Raw genomic sequence first — 10,481 nt, forward strand, 5'->3', positions numbered from 1 at the left:
GGGGAAAGGGACATCACATGTCCTATCCCAAGAAGCAGGACACCCTAAAGGAAAAGGGACATCACACATCCCATCCCAAGAAGTAGGACGCCAGAAAGGGAAAGGGACGTTGTACATTCCATCCACAAAGTCTCCATGCGTTCATACCAACCCGTGAGCACTCAGGAGCCAAGGACATCGAAACCACAACAACGAACCTATGCAGATGTAAGCAGGATGGTTACGGAACGTCCTTCGGATATAGACTGGAAAGTCCGAATTCGTGAAGAAGAGAAAGACTGTCCCTATGCCAAGGCCCGAAGAAGGGATCAAGTACGTCCTTATCCAAAGGAGAGGTCGCTAAAATTGGATTGGGCACGCCCAATCACCAGGGATCGGACACCGGATAGGAAATTAGAGCGTTCCTCAGAAAGGTTCATTCCAGCTAGCCATTCTTCGAAAAGGGACATACGTCCCTACTCCATGCTAAGTAATTCAACTGAGGAAAAGGATTCTCGAGCGAGACCAATTATAACAGGAAGAAGGTTGCCGCCTCTGAGGGTAACTTTTAGGGAAGACGACGAGTTACAACCTCCTCGCAAGGTACGGAAGCTCGATACTCACGTGCTTACTAGGAACCAGAAAAGAAAGGCCCAAAGTCGCTCACCTGAGATAACAAGATATTATTGGGAAAAATCTTCTGACCAAGTTTCATGAAGATCAGAAAATAAATGTGGCCTCTAGAGTGTAAACAAGGTTTTACTATAGCCATATCAGGAAAAATGCCCCGCCCCCTGGCAGCCATGTTTTTCAACCAACCGGCATCATTTTTTTAACTCTTCCAAGATATAATTGGGATGATTCTTCTGACCAAGTTTCATGAAGATCAGAGAGTAAATGTTGCCTCTAGAGTGTAAACAAGATTTTACTATAGCCATATATAGCCATATAAGGAAAAATGCCCTGCCCATTGGCAGCCATGTTCTAGAGTGTTAACAAGATTTTACTGTAGCCATAATATAGCCATATAAGGAAAAATGCCCGCCCCTTGGCAGCCATGTTTTTCAAGCAAACGTACTCATTTTCGAACTCATCAAAGATATCATTGAGACCAACCTTCTGACCAAATTTATGAAGATAGGATAATAAATGTGGCCTCTAGAGAGTAAACAAGACAAATGTTGACAGCGCACGACGGACTACGCCATCGGACAAAAATCGATCACAAAAGCTCACCATGAGCACGTTGTGCTCAGGTGAGCTAAAAACATGGTGAAAATATGTTTGAATATACAAAGAACAGTAGTTGAAAATCAAGATTTATATCACCAGTTTTATACTGCTGTGAAAGACAGTTGTCAGAAGACTGTTGACATTTTAAATAGAATTATTGACAATCAAGATTTTGAAAAACATATTCACATTATTTATACACAATTAATTGGAATCTTTTTGATGGTTATGATAAATCAATTTAGAAAAGACATTCTGGACAATTTTCAAATAAAAAAGAATTATGTCACACAGAAAACAAATTTTGGTGTGAAAAAAAGCCACGTAAAAAGATTTCCAACAAAAGTCCAACAGTTATTGACATAGAACAACCAAGTACTTCTTCACAAGTTGAAACTAGAAAGAGAAAAAATGTGTCTGATTCTGACAACTCTCCAGTGGAGGAAAATGATGATGTTCTGTGCCTTGTCTGTAACAACAACACAAATTTTCACAAACAAAGGAGTCATAGCAAATCAATGGATTCAATGTGACAAGTGTGAAGGCTGGATCCTTCGTTCATGTGCCGGTGCAATTATTTTTCCCAATTGAGCCAGTTTTGTGATTAATTTTTTTCCCAATATGGGTTTTTTCACGACCCGAAATTCCCAAAATTCCAGTGTTGCGTTTTCCCAAAATGGAGAGAAAAAGGCCTGTGCATTGTTTTACCGGATATCCATATGTGTTTTCGAGCGCTGGCTGGAGCAGATTCCAGAGACCTGGTTTGGGTTCACCAGCATAGTAAAGAATTTTGACCGGTACCAACGCGACACTTTGAATTTGATGAAGGAATACCGACTTCTGTTGGAAACAGATGCGCCCTACTTTACGCTAGAGGGACAGCCATGGTCTTCACCAAACCAAATCTACAGAACAGCACAAGCCTCAACATTAACCTAAAAACCAACTTGCCCTGCCGGGCAAGTACATGTACTTAGAAAATCTACTTGCCCATAACATTAACTGTTATCCTCATATTTTTTAATAAAGATCAAAATGATACACCACAAAACCTTTTTTATTTTTGCACATTTAACAAAATGATTACAGCAATTAAAGTCTAAATTAAATGCTTTGTTCTTTTTGCACTTGCTGAGCGGACAACTAGATTATAAAGTAACTTGCCTGGACCCGACTTTTACTTGCCACTGGCAATTATGAATAGGACAACTGTTAATGTTGAGCCCTGCAGCAGAGCTGGTGGCAAAACTTCGATTAGTGTCAAATCAATTTCGAACGGAGTTCATTGTGAAGAATATTCACAAGTTGATAGATGGTGATAGCATGTTCAATTCTTGTAAATCTTGAAGATGGAATTGTGTATAATGAAAATAACACCTCCATTGTTGAATAGTGTAAACGTTGATAGCTTATACCTCAAAAAGAACACTTTTGCTAGATGTCTAGTATTACATGCTGTTCTCTCATGAATGATGAATATATGTGTACAAACATTTTAAATGTACATAATTGAAATACTATTGAAATTGGGGTGTTCAACACCAAAGAACACTGATAAATAATGTGTATTTATAATCTGAATATTTATTCCATGAAACATACAAAATGAAAATTATAATATATATATATGTCTTGTTCTGTGAAAGCTGGGCTTAATTCATGCGCTTAAAGTGTGTCCCAGATAAGCCTGTGCATGACACTTTCCGCTTTAATGGTATTTTTAGTTTCAAGGAAGTCCCTCCTTACCGAAAAATCAAGTTTAGGCGGAAAGTGTCGTCCCTAATCAGCCTGTGCGGACTGCACAGGCTTATCTGGGACGACACTTTAAGCGCATGAATTAAGCCCAGCTTTCACAGAACAAGACACATATATACAACACATGTCAGGGACAGGAAGTGATATCTAACAGGGCTAAGTACGGATGTTTTTGTATTGATTTCCTATACACTTACAACTCAGCCTCTCTTCAACTTGCATGACATTTAAGTCAATTTACAATCATTAGGACTGTGTAGATATTTTTAAGCTGTCACACAGCAGGTGTGAAATGCCATTTGAGTAAATGCTAACTTAGGTTTGTTGACAGTTTGTTTTATTTATTTAAATATTAATTAGATCTATTTATTTATTTCAATTTGATTTAATCACAAAAGTGAAAGCAATAGTAAGTCACGTTTATTAAACCAATCATGGGTCATAATGAACGGCATGTAAATCACAATGTAAACTGATAATGAACCAAAATAAAAGTAATACTACAAATGAGATCAGTATAACGTAAATAGAGCTTGATTTTGGTTTTTAAAACACAACTAAGGCTTTCAGTAAGTCATGTACCAGATGTCCCTAGTTATTTTACAGCTTCACGTTATAATTATAAATTGACATGGTAGAAATATATCATGTAAGAAAATGAATGAACCCTGAAAAGAACTACAATATTCATTACATCAACATCTACAAGGATACTTTCATTTAGTTTTATTTTCTGGTCATATCCAGCTTTCGAAGTGCAATCTCACCCTTCATAATAGTCAAATTACCAATTACAACACATTTTAATTAACTATCAACTTCCCAATAGAAATGCACTTGGCAAAATCTCAGCAGAGGTAGCTCCATCAGAGTAGTTAATCGAGCATATCTGGGGCATTTTTTTCACCGTCACTAAGGTACCGCCCCTTTTGTGACGTCCTTGCGATAACAAGAATAGTCTGGCTTTTCCTCAACAAAACATGTTTTTATGTTGTTATTTGTAGCAAGTAATTGCCTGAATGTGTCAGACATGTGAAACATTATTGCTGCTTATTTGCAATTCTGCAAAGTGGATTAAGTCATGTTTGTATCATTTTGTGATTTTGATAGTTTATGTTGCTCAATTCAACAGCAGCTAATATTACTGATTAAACTACCACTCTGATTTCAGACAGGAGACTTGACATTGAATATGCTGTAATCAGTTGCAACTCCCAGCGACCTGGAGGGTCAATGGCTGGGAGTTGGATTATTGCAACTAGGTATGGTATGAACAGCTCCTTGCAAGTGGGCTAGCTGTAAAATTCGAGAACATTGTATTACAAATATATTCTCACCCAAAGAGAAATTGCACAATTGAAAGTGCATTGTTAACTCCGCCCATAAAGGGTTAGGGGTTAATTGATGTGTAGCATCTATTTGGTATCTGTTATTATCGTATCTATCTGGAAAACAAAGCCACCCTGCAGGTTACATTACACTAAATCATTTTGTATTCCTTCATGGTCCGTTCGAAAGTAGTGCCTATTTCTAAAGAGTTCCTTTTCTCTTCGGTATTAAAAGCAATTAAGCGATCGCACCAATGCTTTCTGTGATTATTCCCTGCATCCTGTGTGTGTCTGCAACATTTTGGTGCATTTAATTGGGGATTACGTTGAAAGATGACTGTTTGGGGTGCGTTTATTGAAGTACGAGGCTTTTGTTGAAATTTCACTTTCCAAACTCTGTTTTCCTAGGGTGCTTGCCTTTGGGCAAATTTTACTTTCTTAGAAGTTGCGAGACCGTGTTTTTTTCACTGCATTTATAGAAAGAGGACAGATTTATCTTAAAAATGATACCGGTCTTGCAAAATTTGATATATAGGAGATACCAAAAAAATGCTTTAAAAGTTGGCATTTTTATAATGAGACCCTATGGGAAATGGAATTAGTATAATATAACCTTTAAAAAACGCAAATACCGGGTCTTCAGGTACAAAATCTATAGAAACTCACTAGTTAGTCGTGTTATTTTATTGATTGGATTACATTTAGCGGGAAAACACAGGGCTCAACATTAACCGAAAAACCAACTTGCCCTACCGGGCCACTACTTCCAAAATCTACTTGCAGTGAACGTAAAGCAACTTGCCCAAACATGAAATATCACATCAACTGTAAACCTCATATTGTTTAATAAACCAAAATGATACACCACACAACCTTTTTTATTTTTGAACATATATATAACAAAATTATTACAGCAATTAAAGTCTAAATTAAATGCTCTTTGTTCTTTTTTGCACTTTTCCGGGCGGACAACTAGATTATAAAATAACTTGCCCAGACCCAACTTTTACTTGCCAGGGGCAATAGGACAACCATTAATGTTGAGCCCTGAAAACATGTGAAAAGTATAATTGCGCATGTGTTTTAAACGATTTTTAAAGGAAAATGGGATTTTTCGGGTAAACAAATAATTTTAAAAAGTACGGAAACCAGATTTTCGGACCTCAGTGCTCACCCGATTGTGTTTTAAGAAACTTATAACACTTTTACCATCAGTTATGTCCACGGCATGCAAATACGTGTAAATGGGTTATTTATTTTGTAGTTTTATATGATTTACATGCGATTTGAGGTTGCTTTGCCTCTGGAATCCAAGTACAGAAAACGCAAGCCAGATGGCTTATCACGTGTCATACTAAAAGGCGTTTTTGGCGTATTTCTAGTTGTCAGATCGACCTGAAATTTTGTATTTGTAGTACAAATATATTAATAATGCTGTAGATGCGTTTTTTTCCATGATCTGAAAAGTTTAAGTTTTCTTAAAGGTTACATTACACTAAATCAATTTGTATTCCTCCGTGGTCCATTCCAAAGTAGTGTCTATTTCTAAAGAGTTCCTTTTCTCTTCGGTATTAAAAGCGATTTAGCGATCCCACCCATGCTTTTTGTGATTATTTCCAGCATCCTGTGTGTGTCTGCAAAATTTAGGCGCATTTCATTGGGGATTTCGTTGAAAGATGACTGTTTGGGGTGCGTTTTTTTAAGTACGGTTTTTTTGTCGAAATTTCTCTTTCGAAACTCTGTTTTCTGAGGGTGCTTGCCTTTGGGCGAATTTTACTTTCTTAGAAGTTTTGAGACCATACATTTTTTACTGCATTTATTGAAAGAGGACAGATTTATCTTTAAAATGATACCGGTCTTGCAAAAAAATAAATATATATACATATATAAATATATATATATATATATATATATATATAGGAGAAAGTGCTTTGAAAGTTGCCATTTTTATAATGGGACCCACAGGGTCCAGTAAAAAAAAAAAAAAAAAATTTATGTAAGAAAAAGGAAAAGGGCACCAACGCAATTCAACTACTGGACATGAATTACAAGGCACTACTACACAATTCATATGTTTATCATCAAAAACTCTGCACAGTTTTACAGCAAAATAAATTATCTCTCTAACGGTACTAGTGTCATTCGATTCGACGCAGTATTATAATGTCCACATGGCCTCAAACACGAGAAATTGTCCAAAATTCGGTCGATGTAGCTAAGCCTGTCCACTTGTGTTTACACTGGACGAGTCTTGTTGGGCACGTAATAAGCGATTCCCCGATAAATTGTCTATAGTTCCATATAAAACACATCCAAGAAACACTGTCCACGTCAATAACTTGCTCGGTCGCCGAATATTAACCAAGAAATCAACTCGTTTTCACACACAATAATTCTGAACGTCAAAAGACGCCATTTGCCGGTCGGCTATCCCGCAGTGAATGCTGAGACGAACGCAGCCTAAACGGTGAGTTTTTATTGGTCGATTTCATTTGGTACTCTTCTGAGTACTTCGTTAGATTAAAAACTTTGACATATCGCTGGAAATGGATGCAGCCATGGAACAGCAGACGTATTGGACTGCAAAACAGAATTTGGCCCTCTCAATGGTCAAAGCAGGCCACAATGTTTACATCGGCGGTCAGGCTGGGTGCGGCAAGTCTACGCTCGTAACCCATATAATGCAATGGGCAGAGAATGAACGCAAATGGGTCGCATTAACATGCACCACAGGTGTTGCTTGCAGCAATTTCTCACCGGTATGTTGATTTAGTGATTTGACTGCAAAACATAATTTAACTCATTTAACAGAAACGACAAGTGTGATTTCATCAAGTTCTTTAACATGTATAGAAAGGGTACATATATATGGGAAAAAAAAACTGACGATCTGTTGTAAATTAGTGAAAGCTCTAGTAAATAAAATAAACAAGGGACTAAAATGTCACAAAACTAGGTTTTCAGTTCAATTTTGACCTTCAAACTCAAATTGTGACCTTGACCTTGGAAATATCAACGTAATTCTTTCGCGTGACGCACCGTCTAATGAACAAATGTGCGAAATGATTTTACAATCTGACAATGAACGACAAAGTTATGGCCCAGACAAGCTCATTTATGGCCATTTTTGACCTTCAAACTCAAATTGTAACCTTGACCTTGGAGATATCAACGTAATTCTTTCGCATGACACACTTTCTAATAATGGTGAACACATGTGCCGAATGATTTCAAAATCTGACAATAAACAACAAAGTAATGGCGCAGACAAGCTTGTTTCGCCTGCCCGCCAGCCGACATCGCCAATCTAATAACCTGGTTAAAAGAACTAAGTTCATGAAGATGAAGCAGTTTTTTCTTTAACTTTTATATTTAAATATACAAATACAACACAAGGATTTTGTTTCAAATATATATAAATATATTACATGGTGTCATTAGATTTTATTCTTGATTTGTTTTGCATGGAATTAACTAAAAAATATATTTCATTTTAATAACCACAATCCAGAATTTTTACTTAGTATTAAAAGGAAAGAAATGGATCCTAAACCTTCCCATCCCATCCCATGCAGAATTTTGGGAGTGACCAAATTTTAAAGCACCAGCAGACAACGCTTTTAAAAAAAGAACATGTTTACGAAGCTAGTGCAGCAAAACAATTGTGACAAAATGGGATATCGCTCAAGACGAGCAATTTCACCTTTTTTCACAATCGCATCAGTTTTCAGCTGTTAGTGCGTAAAATGGGCATCTCCCTCCACACAGAAACAAAAAATGCATGGTGACCATCACAATATTAATTTAATGACCTTTCGCTTTCAGGTGTTGAAGCCCATGACAATTCACAAGTGGTGTGGAGTTGGGGATGGCAGGATGTGTGGTATAAAATTAAGGGGGATGATGGCAACTGATGACAGATTAATACCTGCACGAAACAGAATTTTGTCAACAGATATCTTAATAATTGATGAGATTTCCATGTTCAGCAGAAGAATGTTTAATATGCTTGAAACAGTTTTGCGAATAAAGGATACAAGCCACACATTTGGTAACATACAGATAATAGTTGTTGGTGATTTTTTGCAACTTCCACCAGTAAGAAATTTAAGATATGAGGACCTGGGTGAGTTTGCCTTTACCAGCAAATTTTGGCCACCACACAGCATATTTTTAGATTCTGTGTTTAGACAGAGAGACGAATCTCTCATAAGCCTCATCAGAGTTATCTTTAGGGCAACTCAGTAATGACAGTCAGAAGCTAATAACTTCTCTAGCCCAGGAATTGCCACAAGAGGATGGTAAATTGGTGAAGCTATATGCAACCAACATATTGGTGGACCTTCACAACAGAAGTCGAATCATGGACCTTGACGGCCAAATGTATTCCTTCCAATCCACAGATAAAGGAGATGAACAAGCCCTGAACACTTTGGTGGTACCACCAACATTATGGTTAAAGGTAATAATCACAAAAATAAAGAACAAATAATCCTTTACAATTAACTTGCAAAGATGACCAATCTTAGGGAGCTCCTACATGAGCTGTAAGACACAGGCCTACTCTGTTTGATTATAAATATGAATATTATATTCTATAACAAGTTATAGTGAACGATACAACTTATGGTGATTATGTGCTTTTTTAGTACACTAGAATTACATTTTAATTCATTATATATTAATAGCAAATAAATATGCATGAGGGGTATGGTTATTTGTAAAGGCTTTTGTGACAATGGCTGTTCAGTGGAGGCAGCCATGTACTGTGGACTCAATTTCTAAACCTCATACAAGTTTCAATAAGTCTAGTGCACATGTATCCACAACTATTTGCCTTAATTGCCTTCTCATCTAGGTATGCACCATTCCAAATTCATTTATTTAAAATGAAAGCAATACCAATTATTTTTCATGCTTTAAGATTATTAGGTTCTGTACACAGAGGCCAGTCAAAAAGAAATGGGAACTGTACATAATCCTTTTCTTACATACAGTACCCATTTTTTGTTACTGGCCCCTGTGGTTCTGTAGTAGGTTTTGAAAAAAATGACTAGTCTATAAATTCATTAGAATGTTATTAATACTTTTACCTCGCAGTCTGTTCAGGTTTTATGCTTTTTGCTGCTCAACAGTATCTAAGGGTTGGAAATGAAGCTTTTAAACTTGAATATAGTAAGAAAGGTCTTTAATTAAATTTACTTTCTAAATGACTTCAAATGTGTGAACATACGTATCCAAGCGGTAAAGGGTTAAAAGAAACCCAAAATATTTGTTTTACCACTGTTTGCAGCATAATGATACTAAATGTACTATTGCAACCAGTGGAGATCCAGATCAAAGAGAACACCTGTATAGAATATCTCTCTTTTTAGGGTATACACTGTTGTAGCCACCTACTTAAAAAAAAAATGAAAATGCCTTGGAGAAAATTTAATCTTTGACATGTTTTATATGTTTATACTCTTCAGTTTTTGACCCGACTACAGGACATAACATTTGTGAGAGATACCAGTTTCCACTGAAGCTCAGCTATGGCATGACAATTCACAAATCCCAGGGCATGTCACTAGACAGGTAATTTTATTTCCAAGATTACAAAATAAAAATTTAAGCCTTTCTCTGAGAGATACCACTTTTGATGCCTCTGCACAATTAAATAGATCCAGATTAGACAGTTTATATGTTATTTTTTAAGAATATCAACTCATTTGTTTTTTGTGTTAGGGGAATGTTGTTGAGGCCATTATGAGGGAAAAAATTGATCATGTTTGTTCAATTGTCAAATGTATGGGAGAGTAATACATGTATGCTTTCTCAGAAGGGAAACGGGGCCATATTTATGAACATGAAATGAACACCTGTTTTGAGTACCATAATAGCACCACACACTTTAACATAATAACTTACATGTCATGTGTTACATCATTGTTTTTTCCAGGGTTGAAGTAAACTGCCGGCGGGAGCCAGACAACTCGCCCCAAAGCCAACTCGCCCCAGGACAAGTCGCCCCGAAAATCTGGACAAGTCGCCCCAAATATGTTGGACAACTCGCCCCAATCGAAAGACAACTCGCCCCAATTTTGTTTCTTATATATAGTATTATAGAAATTTTGTTCATATAAAATTTGTTAAGTTTAATGTATTAATATTCGTGATTATTGTTTTTAGGAAATGTAGTTGTAT

The 10,481-nt window shown here is 36.6% G+C and overlaps 1 long non-coding RNA gene across 1 annotated transcript; it reads right to left on the bottom strand.

The window, feature by feature from the left end:
- Nucleotides 1–6,354: 6,354 nt before the first annotated feature.
- LOC127850013 (uncharacterized) lies at nucleotides 6,355–9,520 on the bottom strand. The gene is made up of 2 exons (XR_008034996.1): nucleotides 9,389–9,520; nucleotides 6,355–7,076 (listed from the first exon to the last, which is right to left on the bottom strand). It is a non-coding gene; the product is annotated as an uncharacterized LOC127850013 (long non-coding RNA).
- Nucleotides 9,521–10,481: the final 961 nt, after the last annotated feature.

This window comes from Dreissena polymorpha, chromosome 11 (assembly GCF_020536995.1).
Source record: "Dreissena polymorpha isolate Duluth1 chromosome 11, UMN_Dpol_1.0, whole genome shotgun sequence".
Lineage (NCBI taxonomy): Eukaryota > Metazoa > Mollusca > Bivalvia > Myida > Dreissenidae > Dreissena > Dreissena polymorpha.